Source organism: Hoplias malabaricus, chromosome 2, assembly GCF_029633855.1.
Source record: "Hoplias malabaricus isolate fHopMal1 chromosome 2, fHopMal1.hap1, whole genome shotgun sequence".
NCBI lineage: Eukaryota > Metazoa > Chordata > Actinopteri > Characiformes > Erythrinidae > Hoplias > Hoplias malabaricus.
In genome coordinates this window covers 54,436,501-54,460,034 of record NC_089801.1, presented here as the reverse complement: position 1 = coordinate 54,460,034, position 23,534 = coordinate 54,436,501, and the positions used below count along the sequence as shown (strand labels likewise).

The 23,534-nt window shown below is 39.7% G+C and overlaps 1 protein-coding gene across 2 annotated transcripts in view; it reads left to right on the top strand.

Annotated features, from left to right (window-relative positions):
* Positions 1 to 23,534, top strand: part of LOC136686734 (fibroblast growth factor 14-like) — a 116,879-nt gene that overhangs the window by 24,893 nt on the left and 68,452 nt on the right. The window lies entirely within an intron of this gene.

The window sequence follows — 23,534 nt, the reverse complement described above, 5'->3', positions numbered from 1 at the left end:
TGGCCCCAAAACTAAGTGCTCAGTAAAACTTGATCTTATGCGACAGTCATCCACTGAGCATTTGGGAGCCAAATACCTGTTGCCATGTCCCAAGGACCTCTAGGTGTCCTCCCTGAGGTTGTGTCTATTGCTGATGAATGAAAAAAAAATGCAAGAAAAACTGTACGCCAACACATAGGAGTATATATGTTTACTGGTTTGAATTGTAACCTATTAATTGAGTCTATTAAATGAATGTATGGATGATTTCATTCTTTTTTCCCTGGAAATTACACACACACACATACAGGCCTTCAAAGTGTTTGTGTGTGTGTGTGTGTGTGATGTTGGATGTTGGATGTTGGAGTGAGTGGGCTGAGATCTGGATGGTGTTCAGATGTGCAGATCAATGTCTGTTGGCCACAGGCCGGCCAGCATCCTGCCTCAGCAGAGCCATAATAGAATAAGCATTGACAGTCAGCCTGCATCTCTGGCACAGAGCCAGAGAGAACTGTATTAGTGACGAGGTGAGAGAGAGAGAGAGAGAGAGAGAGAGAGAGAGAGAGAGAGAGAGAGAGAGAGAACAAGAAAATGATTTGATTACTCATGGCTAGTCAGGTTGAAGCAGTGGAACTACAGGTTCAGCCTGAGAGGTGGGCTTCTGGATTAATCACACTTTTGTAAACGCTTTGCACTGGTGTGTGTGGTGACCTAGTCTTGTGAGGTCAGCCAATTTTTACATTGCATGATGAGGTAGAATTTGTTTATAGATGTGAATCAACACTTTGAAAGGTTTTGTACCTCACTCGTTCACGTTTAACGTTTAACCAAATGCTTTGCCACCAAAAAGCTTGATAATGACATAATTATCCAAAATTATCCTGACACTTTTCAATGTGACTAGAAGCAATATGCAGACATTTGGTGAAGTTAGATTTTTTAATTGAACATTTCAAATTCATATTACATATTATATATATTATATAGATATAATTCAAAATTATAACATCTTCATCCTCATATTAAGTTTTATTGCAGTTCTGCCAGAAACATTCCACATTGTTTACTGTGCTATGAGACAAATATGTATTAAAATATATAGAGCGTTGTTCATAGGTTTAAATGAACATAAACCAACCATAAACAGCACTAACTGGAACAAGTCTTTATAGATTGTAGCCTCTTCCGGGTCCCTTCATCCACTGAGATATTTTTTTTTTTTGGTTTAAATATGCTGATAGAGGAGTCACGGTGCATATATATTCATGCTGAGCAGAGTGCAATAAATCAGAACTTTTCTGTGTGCTACTATGTGATGTGAACTATGTGTGAGAGCAATCGATGTGTTAATTATATTCCTATTTATGGGTTCATGTTGTTCACAATAATAATTTGACACAAGTAATATAATAATTCATGCATTGTTGGCATGGCTTACCCATATTCCTTACATAGAGAATCACTGCACATTATCAGCAGGTGATGAAATGACAGCTAGATGGGCCACTACAGAAAAATATTAATGGCTATTTTAGTTGTCATGTAGCATTATGAACAATAACAAACAAGGTTATAAAAGCTTCTTAGTTATTTTTAACTCAGGAAAGTGTCATATAGGTGTTTATGTTTAGGTTTATGGCAAAAAATTGATTATGCAGGTATTGTGTAGTCTAGTGAGTAATCACCTCCAGTGAAGTGTTATCATGCAGTCAGTGTTATCTGAATAAGTGCGATAAGTGAGACTTGTAAGGGTTCAGTCATCTGCAGATGTGCTTTTTAATGGAGTTCACACAGGCAAGCATCACAGCTGTTTCTCTTTGTGAATTAGGCATCTCGAGAGACTTCCACTTTATGAAGTCAGACTTACCTCATGTCTAGATTCTCACTCTACCACTTCGCTTACCTCATTCTTCTGCACCCTCTATCCAACTGTGCATCTGTAGGGACTCAAATTTACAACCCCCTGTGAGCTCAAGGTAATGATGGAAGCTCTAGACTGGCCTTTTCTAGCCTAATTAAAAACCCAGCCGTCTGGGAGTCTCACTCACTCTCTCTCTCTCGTCACTCTTGTAGTGTCTGAACGTCAGTGTTCAACTCTTGACTCCCTTTCTACACCATTTATTGTATAAGAAACCTTGTATGAATGACTGTGCACATCATGAAGCTTTGGGAGATTAATGAACAATGTAGAGCTATTGATGGGTTCCCATCCGTTTGGTGTAGGGTGGACGGATGAGGGATAGAGGTGCAGTGGACAGTGTCGGCAGTAGAAACCTCCAGCAGCCACTGTGATTTATATATAGCTATGTGATGGGGTTGAATGATGAAGCCTCTGGAGAATGAGTGTGGTGTTGGGAGGGGGATATTTATGAAGTGCGTTAATGGTGAACTGTTGATTTCAAATAGGGCCAAGAGTTTACACTGTTCTTCCAGTGTGCATTAGTTTTAGCAAGACCCGATTACATATTGTGTTTACTAATATCTTTTATTGCATTTTGTTGTGTGAAAGAGGTCATTTCAGGTTCCTTCAAAGAAAGGCTTATGATTTTTGGGACCCGAAAATAGTAATTTGTTTAATTTTATATCTTAGCATCATCAGGATTGTATTTTAAAAGGAATGCAGATGATTTTGGAGAACTACTGTTCTCACAACATAACAAACTCCCCACGTCATTTGAAGCGCCACATCATTTAAGGTGGAAAGGTTGTTTGAGTAAGTATCCTACTGTTGTTACTGTTTGAATTACCATAGAAACTCATTTGTAATTTGAGCTGTTCAGTTTTGTATCACTTTTGGTCTGCATTTACTTTTTATTACTTTACATGCAGTTAATTCATTCATTCATTCATTGTCTGTAACCACTAATCCAGTTCAGGGTCACGGTTGGTCCGCAGCCTACCCGGAATCATTGGGTGCAAGGCAGGAACACACTCTGGAGGGGGCGCCAGTCCTTCACAGGGCGACACACACACACTCACACCTATGGACACTTTTGAGTCACCAATCCACCTACCAACGTGTGTTTTTTGACTGTGGGAAGAAACCCACACGGACACAGAGAACACACCAAACTCCTCACAGACAGTCACCCGGAGCGGGTGCAACATTCTGAGGTCTCTCCACAGTTTAAACAGTTTCTAGGAAATGACTGAGCCATGAGAGAAACCAGAGAGAAAGCTAAACAGTTTTGGAATATAGGATTCATATGAACTGGTCTCCCCATTACTGAAATGTCAGTGATACTTGTGATACAAATGACTTGCCACTGATGGTGTTATGGCAGACGGCATATTAGTTTTTGCTGTTCTTGTTTTGTATCATCATTTATGTTTACATTTTTTGTAAAAATGTTGACTTGTGCATATGGGTGTAGTATTTGGTGTGCACACCAACCCATAAACTGTGAAACAGAATAGCCTAGTCTGATTTTTGTGGGCTGTGCTTGTCAGACAATATGAGCAATACTGATTTTGCTCCATATCCCACATCAAGTGCTGATATTTTTTGTCATATACTCGAGTCACTGTGCTGGACCTGCATATATGTGAGAGTGCAGAGTCAGGTTTGAAAGCTGATAAATGAAAGAAAAAAGCTAAAATGAGTGAAGAAATAAGAGTGAAAACAAGAGTTTCTGTGTGCCTCACTTCTTTGTTTGATTTGTAGCTCATTTTCATTTAAAGGAACAGGTGCTGAAACCGATCGTTCTGAACAGAGCTGTTTAGACAGAAGAATTGCGTTATTTGATCCCTGTGGTATTTTAAAACAAAGCCTGTCACAAACATTTAAGACTCCAGGAAGCTGTGCTATCCTGTAAAACAAAGTAGTAATCTTAAGATTTTGTGCATTAATTTATATTGAAAGATTGTAAGTATTTTTTGACCATTTTTGAGATTTGCTCCAACAATTCAAAAGTGATTCTGATTTCTGATTACTGTAAACGCAGAAATAGCTAAATATAGACCATGTGTGGTGCAATTTTTAAGGGATCCACCCTTTATTTTCTCTATTACAGAGAACGCGTGCTGAGCAAAACCAGCTGCTGAACCCAGTCCTCCTCTGCTAAAATAGCAGCACTTGACACTATGGCTTTTCCATCAATGAAACAGGATTATTATTATCATTCAAAATAGTATCATCACCTGCACTGTGCAGCAGAATTCATTAACATTTTCCCCCTACTTTATGTAACTGTTATAGCTGAGAAAAGAAGTTGATCACTGTCCAAACACATACCCTAAAAAATTACATCCAAAAGAATGTGGACTCCTTGGCTTTCAACATTTCTTCTGAAATAAGGGAATATCAATTAGTATTTCCAATGGCTTTTGCTCTTCTTGGAAGGTTTTACACTATATTCTGACACACTGTTGTGAGTATTTGATGGTATAAGTGAGGTCAGATACTGGTATTGAATGATTGGTTAAACCCAAATGATACAATTCTCCACAGCCCAGTGTTGGGGATCTGTAAATCTGGATGATGCTTGGCATTGAGTGTTTTGAAGTCATGTTTAACTGCCCTAGAACAGCCCATTTCATTACATGAATTTTTCTTTTGTTATACAAGCGTGTGTAGACAGGTGAGTGTCCACAACTGGTCCACTTAAACATAGTTGAATCCACTGATTACTTGTATGTTGTTTAGCTTTTGTATATTGCTATAGATAGCTAAAATGTAGATTCAAGTTGACTTTCCCCTGAGAGAGGTTTTCCTTCTTCACACTCATGCCATGGTTAAAGTGGGGCCTTTGTTCTCCCAAGAGTGTGGGTGACAAATTTGGAGATAATCTGAGCAAACCGCTGAAAATTTGTCTCTGCTTGGAAAGGACATACTCAAGATTAGCTTCAAACCTTGAGTTCTACCATGAAATTCTATAGCCACGTGTATGATGACACCCCATAGCTCCATGCATTAGTTAATCAGATTTGTCTGAGGTTTGTAGCTAATCTTGATTTTGTTCTTTTTCAAAGTGCTGATTATTTTACTTTGCATGGGAAAGAACAATTTCCTGCAATGTCTGAAGCTAACAAAATTCTTAGCCATGTGTTTGTATAGATCCCCTTTGGCTCCACATATTAGCTATTCAGGTAGCTTCTCGTGACACTGAGAAATGAACTGCTAAAATATTTATCCACCAACCACTGTGCCATGGCATCCTGTTTTGCTTTATTTGGTCTCCCCCCTCACCTCCCCACCACTTTCTTTCAGACAATGCTAGATTTAGCTTTTATGTGTGTACATACTCTTTTGTGGTGCTCTCAGAGACGCTGAAGTTCTGACTCAAAGAAAGAAAGTGGTATGTTCCTTTTTTAATTTCTGTTGTTTATAATCATCAAAGTAAATAGAATGAGATTTTCTTAACAAATAGCAACTTACATAACATGAATAATCAAATTATTTTGCAGTCCTTGAATTAACCTTTTTATGCTCCATAGAGTGGGTTACTGCACTGGAGCAGCCATGTTTACAATACAGTTTACTATAGCATAACTCATCTGTCCAGACTATGAATTGTCAGTATAACTGCTATTTCATTCATGTGTTTTACACTGCTTTGAGTATTTTCAGATTTTTTTTGACCTTCTTATCCCATCCGTTTAATCAGCTCGGTGCCCTTTTGTATCTCATGCCACACCAAACTCATTTAGCATAGTGAGTACTATCCCAGCTAGTCGGCCTGCTTCCCACAACTTTGGCTAATTTTACTCAAAAGTCCTAATAAAAGTTTTAAAGAAAACATTTTTGTCTAATGTTCAATAAACATTTTATTTTAAATGACAAACTTAAAAAAAGTATGTTAAAGCCAAAGTTATGGGGACCTTTTTTTTGCTATTGTTTTGTGAAAAATAAGGACATACAATATTCTGTTTTAGGGCAGCGTGCAGCAGGTAGTGTTACAGTCTCGCAGCTCATTCATTATATATATATATATATATATATATATAATATTTATATCTGTAATTTAACCATTTGCTGGCATATAAATCTGTGTAATGATAATAGTGTGATTTTGGTGACGTTTGGAGATCAGTTAATCAAAGATAGAAGGGATCCTGCAGATTGTTTGTGATATGTGGATCATGTCTGTGTATTAAAGCAACATTATGTAGTATATTTAACCTTAAAATCACTGCTGATTCATAACCATTGTGATGCTTTTCTGACCTGTACTAGGATTTCTTTAAGGTTCATGGACTTAAATACTTTGGGAATACTTGTCTGGATGACTATAGCCATATATTTTCAAGACACGTGATATTATAACTCTATTATACATCAAGCTCTGTGCAGCAACACTGAGAACACTGACTGCCAATGTTGAAACGTTACCTACCAGACATCTGCATTGACAAACATCACCATGATCAAAGGGGAGAGAGGGAGATACATCGAGAGTTTTACCACTCGGGAGCCCAAGTAAGCTATATAAATCTAAATAAACTTTATATGGACCTGGAACTGTTTTGTATTGACATGGTATTCTTAGAAAGATTTACTCATATATTATTCAAGGCTTATACATGTGCCATGAATTCTGTATGTAGGCAGAGTTAGAATGTAACATATTAAACCTAGGATGCTCATTTTATATGTTTTTCATGTTTCCCACCCCACTTACACAACAGTAAAATACATAGCTGCACATACTCTAGGACTGCAGCATTTCAGACTCTCAGCTTGTTTTTGTATGCACAACGCAGGGTAAATATGGCAGCCCGTTCTCTGCCTGTATCCCATGAGTGGTCTGCTTCAACTGATGTTGTACAGTAGCGAGTGAGCGCTGAAAACAGACATACGAAACAGAAGCAAACCTCAGAACACTCTGTCTGCTGAGGAAGCTGTGATATTTTTCTCTCCTCCATGTGTGCTCTCAATCCTGTTAAATTTGCAATGGGCTAATACCCCCACCCCTTTATTCCACACCCTCACTCTCTCTCTCTCTCTCTCTCTCTCTCTCTCTCTCTCTCTTCGTTCAGAGCTGAGGAAAGATCTGGAGCTGGCTTCTTATGTAACGTGGCACCAAAATCAGGCAGACAGATGGATGCTTATTGGACGGGACATGGGTCAATTATGCACGCTTATGTGGGGTGTTGATATGCAACAAATAGTGCATGTCAGTAGAAGTATTCAAGATCTTTTATGATGATAGATGATCTCCTATGAATGTTTATACTGAGTCTTGTACATCTATTATTCATGTGCACAACTATGTCTTGAAATAGATGTTAACCTTGCTCAGAATTATTCCATTAGTGTGCAATGTGCCACTTGATAAACTGGTGAAGACTGGATTCAGCCACCAGAACATTAGTAAGGTCAGGTACTGATGCTGAATGATTAGTTCAGGATCACAAACAGCACTCCAGGTCATCCCAATGTTGCTGAATTGCCTCTTCACACTAGAGAATGCAGTTCCACTGCTTCACAATCCAGTGCTATAAGACTATCTAGCTTTGCCTAGCATTAGCCTCTGTGGCCTTCCTGACTTTCTATGATTAAATGAATATTGTGCACAATTACATGTCTTTGCTTGCATTTTAAAGCAGAAAAATAACTAATTAAAAGGTGTTGTTAAACCTTTGGACTTTTAAACTTGAACTGCTACTGTTTTTAAAGGAGCAACGTGTAACACTAATAGCAAGGTTTAAACTTGGAACTGCAATACAGATTCAAACCCACTGTAGAGAGTTGACCCAGTCACAATTTTATTATTCTCCTTACTCTTCATTTAGAGTAGTTCTCACATTTTTTATATTCAACCCTTTAGATTACCTTAAAGGGAATCTATGATTGTGGGGAAACACAGTTATCTCTGGTTTGTTTACATTCAGAAGCTCTGCATTGAATGATATGTTTGAGGGAAACTAATGACTGTTTGTACATGGTTGATGTTTAACTTCTCTGTAAGTTTTTATTCACTTTTTGTTATTTAAGTTAAGCAATCCGAAACAATAAACATAAATCATTATTACCCACCTATGGAGCAGGAATACAGCAATACCTTCATCTCGGTTTGTGCTTTTCAACATTGAGTTCTCTCCAGCATCTAAAAACTCCAGATACCTCTGCCATGAGCAGAGGGAAAGAGAGAGCCTAGCATATTGGAACACTACAGTTTGTTTTTGTCTTTATTCACTAACAGACACTAGGCTTTGTAAACACATTAGAATGGCTTCCAGTATGCAAACAGAGCAGAGAAGTAGCAAGTGATAAGGAAACAATATCTGAATTGTATAAAAGCAGGTAAATGTCTGTTAATCCTCATTTTCTTTGTTTAAAACACACAAACCTTTGACTTTCAGTCATGTCACCATTCCTCAATTTCTTCATTTAAAACACAGAAACTACAAGGTTATTCATTTAATTCATGCATACATGTTTGTTTTACTTTGACACTTTCTGTGCTTTGGGTATGTTCTTTTATAGTTTTATTTGCTTCACCGTACAGGAGAAAATTAGCCAACTCTGGATCTGTCATGTAGTCTTGCTGGGTTCTAAGATGTCTCCAACTTTATAATACATCGCCAACATTTCCTCTCTGGTCATGGAGATTTTTAGAACATTGCAGAGGATTTTTAGGCTTGGTAGTATAATATTATCTCTTCCCACATACTCTCTATTGTGCATAGTGTTTTTATCTGCTGTTGTATGTCATACTTGGCAACCCAGACTATGGAAAAATACTGTGATTAGACAGGGGGTGGGATCACAGGCCTAAACACCAACAGAGATCTGCTCTGGAACCGACCTCCTTAAAGAATAACATACTGGCTGCAGTATTACTGTCAATGAAGCCAGAGCTTCAGTTTAAAATGTTTCCTTAATCTCTGAAGACACACCCTGGTCATTTTTTGATTGAATACAATAACTATACTACAGATTGCTCCTTTCAGCACTCTTTTTAAAGCAGTACCCCACAAGTGACTGCAAAATGTATACCTAGAATTGTTTACAATTGAATTTAAAGGAACGCTAGGTACAATTTTTACTTTATAATGATAGCTTCAGAATTATTGTTATGCTCCATTCACCTGTAACAGTGAGAAGAGAGCCTCTCTCATTGCTAATCCACTTTGCCTTCTCTCCCTCCTTTAATGATTTTACAGCTTACGTTTCAGACCTTCTAGGGAGTTAATTAAAAAACAAAAAACCCGAATAGCACTTCCTCTATAACTACTTTTTATAGAAGAGAATCGCCGGTAGCCCAACTCGTTAGAACACCGGGACTGACCATGAGCAGGAGAGACGGCTCTCTCTTCACAGCTTCTCTGCTCCTCGAGATGGAGCTCCAGGAGACACAGCTCCCTTCATGCGGCTCTTCTGCTCCAGAGATGGAGCAGCACAGTCGGTCCGCACGGCAGCTCACACAGATCAGAATGAGCTGCAAGTGTGCAAAACGTGCTGCCAAAGACACGTTTACTTACTTTTATGTTGAGTTTATTCTGAACTCCTGAACTGAGATCACATGATTGATTGAGGCATTCAGTTTTATTCAAACAGTAAACACGTCTTATAAATGTATGACAGGGCCGAAGGCATGATTGGACCCAGAAATGGTGTAACGTCACCTGTGGCGTCACACTTAACAAGCAAACACCAGCAATTTTGACCACCACACTCAGCTGGTAGAGAAAGTACTTTTCCTGATGTTTTAGGTTTTTGCGATAGATATTTAGGCAGGTATCATATCAAAAGTCATAATTTTAGAATCATAACAGCACTAATTGAAAAGCAACATCATGTCTCCATTCCATATATTTCACTACAAAATACATGCTGTTTAATGCTGAATAATTTTTTTTAAGTTACTTTAACTCTAAATGAACACTATTTTACAAGTTTGTAGCCTCTTTCTGCAGACATGCTAGTGACCACTCTGCGTTTTTTTTTTTTTTTTTGCTAAATCTGCTGATAGGGGAGTCATGGTACGTGCATGTTGACACTGTGCCAAGTGCACAGCCACAGTAGTGTTGCTGTACCGCTGAGAATGTTCCACCACCCAAATCATGCCTGCCCTGTGGTGGTCCTGAACATTGAAACACATAGTTGAAATGGGGCAAACAGAGTGCAGAGCAACCGATGGACAAAAGCCTGTAATTGTAGAACTATAACATGCAGCTTTATGGTTAGTGGAGCTGATAAAATGGACAGCCAGTGCAGAAATAAGGAGGTCACTTTAATGTTTGGACATAGTACCCTCCTGAAAAAAAATGGTATAAATAAAATGGCAGTTTTTTCACTGCTGAGAGGTCCCTGTTTCCTATCACTGCCCCTGTGAAGAAATCTGAGCTGATATGGCTCTGTAGAATGTAGCAATAGAGAGTAAAGCAGCGTGAATTTTTACATCTCAGTGACAGAATCATGACAAAATATTGAAGATCAGTGGAATTCATCTTCAGACAGTTTGCATAATCTCTGCGTGACACGTTCGGATTGGGGCAGATTCCCAGGTCTTTCATATTGGTTGAGATTGAGTTCTGGTGGCATGACACATATGGTCATGACCCACTGAGGCACTCTGTATTGTCCAGACCACCAAGAACATCAGACACGTTAGTGGTGTTTTCTGTAGGCCTCCCCAGGCCCTTCTCCATATTTCATCACTTTACATCTGAATTATTCACAGGTGTGCACTCTCTCTCTCTCTCTCTCTCTCATGTTTGCTCAATTTCACTGTATCTTATTTTTCTGTTTGTTTTTCTGTCTCCTCAATTTCTTTCTTTCCCTCAAATTCTCTCTCTCTGCTTTCCCCCTCTCCCTCAATTTTATTTCATTTTACTTTCTCTTGTTTGCTTTTCTCTCTCTCTCTCTCTCCCTCTCGTGCACACTCTATTTCTCTCTCCCTCTCCTTCTCTGCCTCTGATCTCCAGCGGTGCAGTACACACCATAAAAGCATCAAAGACATAGGCCTCTGCTCCTGTAAATAGAAAGAAAGCATATTTTATCTTAACCCGTTGAACCCTATGTTTAATAATGAGGTATTAATTAGACTAATATGGCTTGTTGTTTAGCACATACTCTGGTAAATTGGGACAAAGTGTAAAGAGGGACACTTAAACTCAGGGCTCTTTATCTTCATATGTAAATATGTCATTATCTGTAAGCATGATTTAACCCTGTGGAAATGAAGGGTTAAATGCTCAGTGTTCTCTGTTTCTGACGTCACTTCCAAGGGGTCTCATACCCCAATTAAAACCAGGGTCATGAATATTAATAAAGCAAGTCTTGTAGCAGTGTGAGGTAAGTCATGTGGAGTTATAAAGTTAATACGCTGAGTACACACTCATCTCTCTCAAACAGTTTTCTACTGGTTTGCTGCTGTAACAGATTTTACTCTTCTATGTGCCTTACACTATGGATCTCTCTTCAGTACATGTGCAATAATTTGGAGTGGGTTTTTGTTTAGAAATGGTGAGAAGGGGTCTGTGGTGTTTGATCCTTGTGGTATTTTTACCGAATTAAGTCACAGGGGTATCATTAAGACACCATAACTTTGCTGACCTGTGTGAAGATGAACTAGTCTATGGTGGATAATGCAGCAGACAGTAGTTGGTAGTTGGCTGTGATTTTGGAATTATGGTTTGATTATTGAAATAAAGATGTAGTTAGTCTCCATCCTGAAGCTCCATGATTCTGGAATCCTTAATCCTTGTTACTGAATGACTAGCGCTCTTGGATATTAAACAGTAAGTTTTCCACATTGTTTTCTCAGCTGTAGCTTATCAGCCTGGGAGAGAAAAGCAAATTACTGAAGCCCAATTCCCCCACCTGTAGAACTACTGACAGTTTCTTTCAACTGAAATTTCTGCATCATTTAACAGATAAGATGAACATTTCCTACTGCAGTTCTGGAGAAAAGGACAGCATCAGAACAATTCAAAGCTGAGTTCTAAAGATCTCATAGTGATCTAGTTACTTAAAACTTACATCATGAAAATGATTTGTTTCCATCTCAACCACAGAATTATGCAGGTGCTGTGAAAAGCAGTGAAGCTGTTCTTTAAGTTGAAACAGAAATATCTTTTAAAACATAAACTGTTTTATTTTCAGTATTTTCTGCAGTGTTATGTAACCTGATTTGAATTATTTTGATAAAAAAGTGCACAGGAGAAAAAGCAGTGTCGTACAGAGTCTGCAATGTGGGGATGCACACAGAATGCCAGTATTTTGAGAATAAATTTAATGCTTAATCAGTTAAGTCATAATAATAGGAGACTGCAATTTTGTTGGTCCAACTATCAAATCAAATTGGCAATTTTTAACAATAGGCCACTATTTTCAGAAAAAGTCTGAGTATAACTAATAATAACAATAGGCCTGGTGTTTGTAAGAACGTATAAATAAACCACATCCTGAGTTTTAAGACAAGAAGCATGCTGCGCTTTTCTTTGTTTCATGCATTTCATTATTTTTTTATTGTTTATTTATTTTATTTTGCATTTCATCACAATATTGCAGCTTTTACTGAAAATGAACCCCTGAGCGTGCAGACACGCTCTCTTGTTGTCAGTCTTCCAACTACCCCCACACCGACTTTTCAGCCCTCTACACTCAATCGTTCTCCAGAAAAAGAATAAAACGCAGCAGCCTGTTCCGTACGCATTGTTTACACCTGGAGCAGTACACCATTTTAAACTGGGACTTTTAAACAATAACAAACATGTAACAATGCTTCATATTCTGTCTTTAAAAATTGAGAGGGGAGCCGCACGGGTGAAAGGCTCCTGAAACATCGGTGATGCTCCGTAATCCCTTGCACACCACGCCACAGTAAACATCCCTTTATTTCCTGCGTAATCTGTTCTGGAGTTCATAACGCCAGGCAATGGGATGTTTGTACGTAAGGTCTTTGTGAATCGAAAGTTGAGGGCGTTCCTTCTTAGACTCAGTAACGGTGGACCAACGAGTGGCTGTGGACTGTGTCCAATAACTCGTGTGAAGGAGCGCACAGCGGGGCGCCGTTCTCCACAGGGATTCGCTCATAGCTCTGAGAGGGCGGGTGATTGACACCTCTGTAAACCAATAGCAGCTCAAACGGAGTCAAAGAGTGGCAATGCGCTGAGATCACTCACGGTCTGGAATCGGTTGGTGGAAAAAGGTGCGATCGCTATGGAGCGTCACCCAGGCCAAACGTTTTTTCGAATAAACTTAAATTTACTTGTTTTACCACAGAAAGACTAAATAAAACATGTGGTTTGTGACAGAATATTTTGAACTTTTTGGCACATATTGCCTACTTTCAGAAAATGCTGTATATCTACATAATACTTGACTGGATCTGCTTAATATTACAAGGCTACAATAAATCAGAAAAAAAAAAAATTCTAGTCTGTTTTACCCAGTACTCAATAATATATTGTTTACTCCTAAAATAATAGTCTCTTTGTTTTTTGGGCTTTTTTTTTTGCTATTAAGGTTCTCAATTGGAAAGTTAATAATAGAAACAAAAGCCTGAATGTGAATTAATAGTTTGGCCCAGGTGTCTACATCAGTTTAAGCCTTGAATGATCATTTTACTATTTGTTGAACTTAATATAGCTTGTGTTAAAATGGAGTAATACAAACCTCTCTAAAATGTGACAAAAACTGTATCTGAGCAAAGGGGTTAATAATATCAAAACTTTGTCACCAAAATATTGACTTAATTAACAGTGCCCCCGAAAGAGCAGTGGTTCCCCAAACCTTTTCAGCTGTGCCACCAGTAGCTGAGAATATTTTACACATATTTTGCTTCCAAAATCTACTGGAATTTAAAAAAAAAATAAACAATTCATGCAAAATTGTAACTTCTTACTGGAAAAAAATTTAAGAAATAAAAAAAATAATTTGCCTTGCTGTGTCCCCCACTACAGGAGTCCCCCCGACTCTGGGAACCTTTTTTCTAAACTATTCTTTTATTGCTGTTTGTTTTAGGGACTGTGGATTGGAATGGGTCTTTCATTATTGTCCACATTTGTGGCTGTCTCAAGGTTTCTGTGATGGTTAATTTTAGACCAGGCCTCATTATTTATTCAAGGATTCTTCTCAAAGGCAAAAAGAAGTGAGAGCTCAAACTTGTTTGGACATGCATCCTGGGAGAAATACCTAAAGCTTTGAGAATCAGAGTCACTGCTGTTTATGTGTAAATGTATTAATAATTTACAACACTGTGGCTGTAGAATCCATATCTCCTAAATTCTCACACTGATCTTTCTGTGAATGAGTGACTGAGTTCTAAGCCTTGTTCATGAGGTGTTTGACATCTAAGAACAAATAACTCTCAAATAAAATACTAATTTCTGCTAGTGCCCTTACAGCATTTACAATAGTATGTTAGTGAAGCAGAAGCTGTTTCCCTTAAATATCTTCTTTTCCAAGTTAAACAGCAATATTTAAAGCTAAATACCAACCTTGTTTCATTTCAAGCTTTACACTGTACAGGGTGGGCAATTTATATGGATACACCTTAATAAAATGGGAATGATTGGTGATATTAACTTCCTGTTTGTGGCATATTAGTATGTAGGAGGGGGGAAACTTTTCAAGATGGGTGGTGACCATGGTGGCCATTTTGAAGTCTGCCATTTTGGATCCAACTTTTGTTTTTTCAATGGGAAGAGGGTCATGTGACACATCAAACTAATTGGGAATTTCACAAGAAAAACAACTGTGTGCTTAGTTTTAACGTAACTTTATTCTTTCATGAGTTATTTAGTTTCTGACCACTTATAAAATGTGTTCAAAGTGCTACCCATTGTTTTGGATTGTCAATGCAACCCTCTCCTCCCACTCTTCACACACTGATAGCAACACCACAGGAGAAATGCTAGCACAGGCTTCCAATCGTGGTGCTGTGATCGTTTATGATCTGATCAGCCCCTGCATTGCTCACAGAGGTCATCAGGTGTATATATAACTGCTTTTCTATTTTAATGTCAATTTTTCTATTCCAACCAGCGTTGTATTAGCATCTGTTAGCAAGCAATCACATTTGAGCTAACATCTGATTTCTCCATTCATCTGATCTGTATCTGTGCTGCTAGGCTTTTGAGTTCACTTTCTGTTGTAAAGTAGGTCCAGCGCATCTCTCGAAACAAGTGCTCTCCAAAACTGAGCTGCTCCACCTTGCGCTGTGGTTAAATTAGCGAACAGGAAGGTGTCCATGTAGCAGATCGCGGCCACAAGTGAAAATGAAGAAGCCATAGTTTAAGCCCTCAATGTGTCTCCTCTGATTTATGACAAAACGATACTTTCACCCACTTCTCCCACGATACTCTGGGCATATGCTATACGTAGAGGATGGAGATAGATGATGAATGGCTTACAGTAGCTACAATAGTGCTGTATTTACATATGACGGTTGGGGAGAGGAGATTGTGTCAACTTGTTGTCCCCATTGTGTTATAGTGGAGATCTAAGTAGAAGAACTCATAAACTAAAGGGACCTGCTGGAGAACTGGAGCTTCTGTATGTCCTCCCTGGAGGACGATGCAATATGTCTTAAGGCCAGGTGAGATGGAGGTGGTCAGATGGTTGAACCAAAAATGGACACAAATATGTTTAGTTGATATTAATAAATAATAGCAGACTAACTTTTCATTTTTATAGACTACAATATTTCATTCAGTATCAGAAAGTACATCAATGTCCAAATGTTTGTAGATTTCCACTGCTGTAGGGTTCACTCATTGCTGATATTGCACACACATAGCACTGACCAATAGAATGGGACAGACTGGAGCAGCTGGGTATGAGCCTAAAGCAGCAGTGTTTCTTGTTGACTACTTTTTGTACTGGAGGCACACACAGAGTTTAGAGGGGCAGAGGCCCAGCTGGACCCGTCTTGCCAATCAGTCATAGGGGCTGTCCTCTGCATCTAGTAAAAAGCCAGTTTAACACTAAATGTTTAAGTGATTTAACACTAATATGGGTGCAGTATTGGTGTGTTCTCCCAGTGTCCGCACAGATTTCCTACGGGCGCTCCTGTTTCCTCCCATGGTCTGAAAAAGCAAACATTGGCAGGTGGATTGGCTACTCAAAAGTGTTCGTGAGAGTGTCTCGCCCTGTGAAAGACTGGCGCCCTCTCTAGCGTGTGTTCCCTGTGATTCCGGGTAGGCTCCGGACACACCATGACCCTGAACTGGATAAACGGTTACAGACAATGAATTATTTCCTTTATGTGAACCTTCTTTAACAAATAAATAAATAACAGAAACTGTATACCTCTACTCAGTTTGGAACCTTTTGCCAAAACTTCTTTCATGTTTCCTTTGACATACACATTATTTGTGTAATTAGATGCTGTAATTTAATAAGACATTGTTTAAAATTAAAAGATTTATAGACGACAGCAATTTAAAAGAACATGGCTGATGAGAAGTTGGGTGAGGTTACATGCTCTTAATTATTTTCAGTGGTTAAACTGTTGTAAGTGTATATAAGTACGTGTATTCCTATACCAAAATTTACCATTGTGAGCTATTAGTACCTTGTCTGTTGCATGGCAACTTAATTTTAAAGATTTGTGAATGTCTTTACTCTGTGCAAACAAACAAACATTGTGGGAAATGTGGTGCTGGTTGTGAATGTGTGCAGCGTGTTCTGTAATTCTTACAATTAGAATCACATTATTGGCCACTGCGCTAGCACATAGAGGAATTATTCTTTCATTATCTGTAAGTGCTTATCCAGTTCAGGGTCGCGGTGGGTCCAGAGCCTACCTGGAATCATTGGGTGCAAGGTGGGATTACAACCTGGAGGGTGTGCCAGTCCTTCACAGGGCAACACACACTCACACATTCACTCACACCTACGGACACTTTTGAGTCCACCTACCAACGTGTGTTTTTGGACTGTGGGAGGAAACCGGAACACCCGGAGGAAACCCACGTGGACACAGGGAGAACACACCAACTCCTCACAGACAGTCACCCAGAGCGGTACTCAAACCCACAACCTCCAGGTCCCTGGAGCCATGTGACTGCAACACTACCTGCTGCACCACCATGCTGCCCACAGAGGAATTAGTTCTCCGCATTTAACCGAATCCGTGCAGTGAAACACACACTTACACAAATATTAGTGAACACTAGGCGGCAGTAAGCACACATACACAGTGGGCAGCCCAACGACGGCGCCCTGTGAGCATTTAGGGGTTTTGTGCCTTGCTCAAGGGCACTTCAGTCATGTCCTACTGGCTCATTCTGCTCATCAATCCAGCACATGTGCCTAATGATGCCCCTGGTCTAAAGTCATAATGCCAAGCATGGGCCTAAGCAAGGCATGATTTTATGCAAGCGCTAGATCTGCTTGTGTGTCTGATATTGAATACACTGGACTAAATCCAATGTTAAGTAAATGAGCAGTACAGTAGCTGAATTTACTCTTATATACTGTATTTACTACATACACGTGTTGAAATGCAACATTCCCTAAACCCTGAAGATTATGCTGAGTGTGGTGAGATTGAAACTGCTCAGTCTTTATCGGGAGCACACTCTCAAGCTCCAGCCTTGCTGAATTAGCGACGACTCATCTGATAGATGACAAATCTGTGTTGTCTTGGCCACGGCATCATCTTCATCCGCCAGAGGCCCTTGGTGTCTTCCATCATGAGAAGCAAAAAAGAGCATCAATCTTTTTCATTTGACCATAGCGCCAGAGGACAGGACCACAACACCCCACCTCCCCCTCCCCACAATGGTTTACTCACTAATGGGCCAGCTCTGCAGGTATGAAACAACTGTAGTGCTAGAACTACACTTTATATGCTTTATGCAAACTAAACTTCAGATCTTGCAGAAGAAACTGTTAGCAAACATTTGGATGCATACTTGACATATAATGAAGCAAAACAAATGGAAAAACTCCCTTTGTCTACACTCATTGTCCATTTTTATTAGCGCTTCTGTCCATACAGGAGCACTTTGTAGGTATACAGTCACAGACTGTAGTTCATTTGTTGCTCTACATACATTGTTTGGGCCCCCTTTACCTCTTAAAATAATAGTTTTCTTAATATATAATATACAGTATACAATATATCAATAGGCCCTTATATTCAAATGACCTTCATTGTCTAATGTCAATACGTAAGTGCACCTTTGGCTAGCAGTGGCACTGAAATGTGTAAGACCTCCAGCAGCACTGCTGTTTCTGATCCACATGTACCAGCACAGCCCACACTAACATAGCACAACCATGTCAGGGTCACTGAAAAAAAAAATCTGATCTGTCCTTAACATTGACGAACAGGGTGAAAGTCATTTTAAAGCTGTGGCTGATAAGTGTATGCTGTATATTACATGCTGACTACACATTTGACCTTGGTACTGTGTGTTGTATATTAATCAAGATACTCTATAAGTTACAAATATGTCCATTATAACGTAATGTATATACTGTTCCATCTGTTCCTTCAAATTCAAATGAAATCTATGGCTGTTCTACAGTAATTAAACTCTATGTACTATGGACTACAACTATCTTATGTAGTTGTTCAGAGTTCTGTTTCCTCTGTGTTTTCTTTTCAGATTTTATCATATATGTTCCCTTCATTTCTTCTTTTGAACACGTGGTCTCTGACTTTTCCACATGGCTGAATCCCTTTAAGTTACACATCTCGTCTGCCCTTTATAACGCTCCCTCTGTATTAGACAACCTGCTGTAGGAATGCTGTATTTGTATGGTATGTGTAGGTATATTGAGCTACACCTGTTTTATAATATCCTCCATATATCTACATTAGAGCTGAGGGAAGTGGCAGGTGAGATGCTCCTGGATGAAATATAGCTCATTTGGCTATAAGCATGGACACACAGATCATTAGTTTCTCGTGTGCTCCAAAAAATATGGCGCTGTTGAGCCATGCGCTTTATGAAGGCAATATTTTTATCCATCCTCACTTTGCTAGCAGCAGCTCATCATTCCCCCTGTGAACAGAGCTGCAGAGAGAGAGAGAGAGAGACAGACAGGCCTCATTGTTTATGAATGCAGAGCTGATCACATTGTGGCTGCTGATGCTTCTCTGCAGTACAGTGACACAGTGTGGCTGATCCCTGACTCTCTCTCTCTCTCTCTCTCTCTCTCTCTCTGTGTGTGTATATATAGTTCTATAGATGGAGGGCAGGAAGCGAGAAGCCTGTATTGTGCTAATTTAGATATTATTACAAGAGAAATATCGTAAGATGAACAAACATGTGATGACTTATGTTGGGAATAATATTTATGTTTTTAAGAATGATTTTTAAAAAAATTTCTCTCTGCTCACGGCAGAAAATGGGCCTTTGGAGGTTTTCAGACAACGAGCAGACGTAGAAACGTATGAACCAAGATAAGGGTATTGCTCTACTCCTGTTACAACTTGAGTTACAAATGAGTCTGTGGGGATTCAGAGAATGAATTAAAACTTACAGACAAGTTAAACTTCAGCCATGTGCAAAACTTACAATTCCACCTTAAAAGAAGCTGAGCTTCTGAACATAAACAAAAGAGTGAACAGCGTTTCCATACACAAGTGTTACATTGCCTTTAACATAACGTTTTAAGTCCGTCACCGGTGGACATACACTGCGACAATGGAGCAAAACACACTCGCTACTCATAGACTGCACAATCAAGTTAGCTTTTCATTTCCACCTTAAATTGCTGAATATTCTCCCTCATGAACCACGAGTTCTGGTATACATTATAGGGTATGACATAAACCAGGCTTTACTAGAGCGTCTCTTAGAGGTCTTTGTGTATAAAATCTCTTCCTGCCCTCCACCTGCAGTTTACAAAGTGACGTGTCATCATCTGGAAAAGCTTCTGCTCTACTTTAAACACATTATAACACATGCTGGAACTGTGAATATTTGATTGTATTCTAACATTCAACAACTCCACTGTTCCACAGCCCAGTGCTTGGGTCTTGTCTACCACTTGAGCCAACTCTTGGCATTGGGAATGCTGGCTTTAAGCTCATGTGCAGCTGCTTCATTCCATTTCAGGTTTACCCATGGAGATTAGATGTGTGTGCACAGTGGGTGCACTCTGGAACTGTTCTCTGGAATAACAGCAGAATCCAGTACCTTTGGAATGTGCTGGAGCTGCTTGTGTGATTCAGAACGAATCGTTCGACATCAGCACCTGACCTCACTAAGGTTTATGTAATGTATTGCAAGCCGGTCCTCACAGAAATGGTCTACCATCTACTGCAAATCCTTCCCACGAAAAGAAGAAGCTGTCACTGCAGCAACAGAGGGTCAAACCACCTCTTAACACCTTTCATTTCTGATAAACTGTTTTGGAATTGAACAGGTGCTCAAACCTATGGCCATGTAGTGTAGCCTCAGTGATGTACATAGTGTTCGAGAGTGTATAAGACAGATGCAGATGCAGTGGTCTCTCTCTCTCTCTCCAGTGATGTGTTCATCCTCCATTCAGTCCATGGCTCCTACGTCAGTCCTCATCCTGCAGGTGTTCGCCTCGCCAAACTTCCCCTTCTCTGAGACTTGGGAGCTCCTCTCAAGCTGTGTTGCTTAGCAACAGGTTTTGGAGTGAGGGGTTGGGGGGGATTACCACTGCAGAGGGACTCTCCTCTCTGTCTGTCAATTACTGGGAGAAGGAGTGGCCAGGAGAGCAGAGAGGATGACTCAGCAAATCAGCACGCTGCTCTGAGGGGGCGGCTGGCCCCTCCTTCCCCGTGATTGGGTGGTGATCCCCATCGCCCACACATGAGCAGAACAGGGGAAACAGAGGATTGGAAAGACGGGACAGCAGGAGATATAGAACCTGTTTTATTACTGTTTTAATACTATTAATAATAATAATAATCATAATAATATGTAGATTTGTATTAACTTTAATGTTCCAAAAAAGTGGCCATCAATTAGAAATTCATTATAAATAAATTAAAAAGCCACCTTACTACACCTTGTACTTATTCAGATACAAAATGTAGCCCATCTGTTGCTCTTCATACTTTCTTAGTCCCCTTTCCCCATGTTCTTCATTGATCAGGACCACCACAGAGCAGGTATTATTTAATTTGGTCGTTAGACACTCCAGTGACACTGACATGATGGTGGTGGTAGTATGTTAGTGTGGGACCAGTCACAGCAGTGCTGTTGGAGTTTTGAAACACTGTCCATTCCCTGTCCACTACGTGAGACACCCCGACCTGTTGGCCCACCTTGTAGATGCAAAGTCAGAGAGAGTAGCTCAGTAGCTGAGGTCTTTCTCAAGACCTCTAGACCAGTGGTCATAGGACACTGCCCACCAAATAATGTCAATCATTGTAAACACCCCTTGTAGCTAGTGAAATCAGCTATTTTAACGTGCAGCCATTGTGGACACAGGCATTTTATTGTTTGTTTCCATAATCTAGATAGAAAAGCACAAGATGAGATGTGATGCTCTGGAGCAGATGCACATGAGAATAAAGTCATGGTGCCCAAGTGCCAAGTGTCAGCTGGAGACACGTAAAACTCCATAGCACAGTGCTAAAGGAAGTCCCAGCAACTTTGGCTGTGCTATATATATATATATATATATATATATATATATATATATATATATATATATATATATATATTGGCCTCTCCATTTCTATGTGGATGAAGGCTGATTGTTCTGAGGCAGAATAATCACATGGTAACTTCATACAAGATGGAGGGATCTCTGTATGGACCTCTCCATTGGTCCATTCATCATGGCGGTGCAGATGGCTGGGGTTGTAGTCTTACTGAAAGAATATGCGTGTTTTCTTGGATAGATGAGGTCACCAAAGCTGCACTGGTCATTTTATATTGTGGCTGGTGTAGGGAACTGTTTTCTTCAGTGTTTTGGTGTGTGATGAAAGCCGTTGTCACTGGACTCTGCTGTTGCACTGTGGTACCACTCGTCTGCTGTAGGGGGCTCTCCTCACCCTCTCTGCAGTAAGACTGAACCCAAAAACCTTTGTCATTTTTTATACCTTCCACCCCTCGGTTTTTTCCTTCTCTCTCTCTCTCTCTCTCTCTCTCTCTCATTCCCTGTCCCTCTTTTGCTTTCAATCTTCAATCTTTTTTGTCTCTCTGTATGTTTCTCTTCTCTCTCTGCCTGTCTTCCATCTCTCTCTCTCTCTCTCTCTCTCTCTCTCTCTCTCTGTCTCTCTCTCATTCCCTGTCCCTCTTTTGCTTTCAATCTTCAATCTTTTTTGTCTCTCTGTATGTTTCTCTTCTCTCTCTGCCTGTCTTCCATCTCTCTCTCTCTCTCTCTCTCTCTCTCTCTCTCTCTCTCTCTCTCTCTCTCTCTCTCTCTCCCATTCCCTGTCCCGTCCCTCTTTTACTTTCTATTTTCAATCTTTTTTACGTCTCTCTCTCTCTCTCTCTCTCTCTCTCTCTCTCTCTCTCTCTCTCTCTTCTCTCTCTCTCTCTCTCTCTCTCTCTCTCTCTCTCTCTCTCTCTCATTCCCTGTCCCTCTTTTGCTTTCTGTCTTCAATAATTTTTTACGTCTCTTTGTATGTTTCTATTCTCTCTCTACCTCTCTTCCATCTCTCTCTCTTTCTCTCTCTCTCTCTCTCTCTGCATCCTCCATCCTCCACCCTCTCCCACTGCGCGACCTAATTAGTTATTCGCCACCATGATACAGTGGCTCAGCAGTCTGACTGTATTCAATTGTGTTTATACTGTGGCTTCTCTAGAACTCCTCTCAGCCTCAAGTCCAACTACAAAAACATGTACGTAACTCTACAGAAGAGGCCTACAACCTCCTTCCCATTCAGTGTAAGTCAATGGAAAACATACTTTCCACTGTCTTGCATTGACTGGCCATTTGACACTTTCCCCAGTATCCTAAGATACACATATTGTGATATGGTTTATTATAATTAGAATATGTATTGTATTATTTATTTATCGATATTCCTTTTCAGTCCAAATGCCCATTAAGAAAGTTATCCCTTTCTCAGCATTAAGAGAGAACACAGAACAGAACATTCCACAGGCAAACTATAATATAAAAATGTTCCACATAGAGTGTGTCTATTCTTTGCTTTAAAGGAACACTAGGTTTAATCCCAGCCCTCACACTTTTCAGGAGACCTGCTGTCATGTGTTTAAAGGAACACTAAGTAAGATATGGTATTTTTGCTTACGGGCTCCCTTTGATCTTGCAGAGTGTAAGTTGCTTTTACAGCGCTGCTCTGAAATAAAGGCGGGAGCATGGTAGTTTCCTACCCTCCTCCAAAAGTTACATAGTGCCGTTTCTGCAGTGCTGAGACCAGAGTAGCAAAGATAGAGGCTCTGTTTTCCCTATTACAGGTCAAAGAAGCACTGCAATGATTTTGAAGCTGTAATTTTAAGATGAAAATTCTACCTAATGTTGTTTTAAAGAGATATGCAGGGACATTTATCAGCCTACTCTTCACGATGGTCTATTTCCTTTTCTCAGTAAGTACTACACTACACCTCCAGGACAGATACACGTCCTTTCAGACCCACAATGTTGAGACTTCTTCAACTATATATATATAAATAACACGTCTTCAAAAGTCTATGTTTCACATTTTTTTTCATTATGCATGTAATCTGCTCAGAAATGTGTCCTTAGA